Source organism: Suricata suricatta, chromosome 7 (assembly GCF_006229205.1).
Source record: "Suricata suricatta isolate VVHF042 chromosome 7, meerkat_22Aug2017_6uvM2_HiC, whole genome shotgun sequence".
In the NCBI taxonomy this organism is placed as follows: Eukaryota; Metazoa; Chordata; class Mammalia; order Carnivora; family Herpestidae; genus Suricata; species Suricata suricatta.
The window spans coordinates 69860894-69862927 of record NC_043706.1 but is presented as its reverse complement, the minus strand read 5'-3'; positions in this window follow the sequence as shown (position 1 = coordinate 69862927).

Here is a 2034-nt window from a genome sequence, read left to right as displayed (position 1 = left end):
TCTTGGAAAGGGCAGGAATTATACTGCTATGTTATAAAGTTATGAACCATTTTATATAAAAATAAATCAAAAACAAAGAAAAAGTCTAATTGACACCTACAATGAGATCTAACATTGTACTGGTATGTTTTGCCTCTTCTTTCTCAAATATTTTATTCTAAATTTATATTTCAGTCATAAGCCTGATATTGTGTCCAATATCTAGAGTTTAGAAGTATGTTGTAAACCCTTATTAACTCCCAGGGGACATGATATTGAATCAAACATTTAATTTACATAAATTTTTTTTACTTTATTTAGTGGCATGCAGTGCATGACACAGGATAAAATGTCTGGTATGAGAGGAACTGTCTCTCTGAAACTATTAGATCTGACATTTTACTTCCAACTTTTTCTTTGATCTTTTTGCTTTTTACAGAGGTAACATTGTCCTTAAGGAATGGGAGTTGGGTTGGTTTTTTTTTTTTTTTTGGTCTGTTGTGTGTGTGTGTGTGTGTGTGTGTGTGTGTGTGTGTGTGTGTGTGTGTATGTGTTGCTTAGAACTTTATACTTATCTAATTCAGAAGGCTTAGAGGAGATGGCTCCAAGCTGTCAGCACAGAGCCCCCTGACGGGCTCCAACTCAGGAAGACTGACAGTATGGATCCTGCTTGGGATTCTTTCTCTCTCTCTCTTTCTCTTTACTCTCCTTCACACTATCTCTTATTGGGAGGTATCTGAACTCACCGGTAGAGTGCAAATTCCTGGTGAGGGTATGGCAAGTTTGCACGGTCTCTTGCCCCCAGACAGCTACCAAAATCTACCCTCTTGAAACTTTCATTTCTGCTTGGGCACCAAATCATGAAGTGCTTTGCTGATTAGTGTCAGGAGCGGCCTGTCCCCCTGCCCTGTCCCTGAGGCGTGACTGCACCTGGTCAGGGAAAAGATGAGTAAACTAGATACACCTTAATGCAACATATAATTTTCCCCTAAGCAATTAACTGATAAATGACTACCTTCTGGGCCTAGATGCCTTTGTAAAAGTCACTATTGCAATAAAATGTATCATTCATCATCGGGACTGTGAGAGTAGGCATTATGTCTCCTGAGAATCCTGTTTTTCTGGGAACTTTCTCTTAGAGTTATAAAACAGCATAATGACCCTTACTCATAAAAAACTGACCTTTACTAAGCAATGCTGTTTGTCTCTTGATTAAAGGTTGCTTCCAAAAGGCTAGACCTGAGGTTTTATAAAAATACCTATGACAACATGAGTGCCTGTAGCTAAGTTTTTCATGACAATCATTACTACTACTCATCCTAGAAAATTGTAAAAATTATCTATGAGAAATCATTTACTGCCCTTTCTGGTCCTTGTACCTTTCACCATAAATAAAGCTTGAGAATCACAGAGCAGAGATGCCTCCCTGGTGATCAGAAAGAAACTCGAGGTGCTCTCACTCTCTTGCCGACACCACCATCCATCCTTCAGGGGAACCCTGGACCTGCTGGAGCTGGACTCTGGCAATCTCTCTCAAAATAAATAAATAAACTTAAAGGAAATTTCACTCATGTCTCCTGGCTTCTTTTGGGTTTAGAAAGGTCAGCAGGAGATTGAAGGAAGGGAGGAGAAGGAGGTCAGGGTATTTTTTGCTCTGGGCTTCCTCCAGTAAGCATTTGCATTGAGCTGAATGTGTCCTTTCACTGATGGCCACTGATGAGTCTTCATAACTTTCTGCTTCAGAGACCCAAGAACTCTGTGCTTCCCTTGATGCCTTGTGCCAGGAGTGGTAAAAACTTAGATGCTATTTATTCTGGGTTACTGTGCTTCTTCTGTTCTATAAACTTCACATATTTGCAAATGAATTCCATGTGTAGTGTCCCTCAAATTATCTCTTTGAGTAGATAATCTATTTCTGATTGGAGCCCTGACTGATATGTGATTCAAATCTGATAAATAGTATTAACGGAACTCTTCTGTGGTCTGTCTGTTTTACATAAGTCCATAACATTAGAGTGGAGTTCTTCATTATAAAATTGACCTTTCAAAGCACAT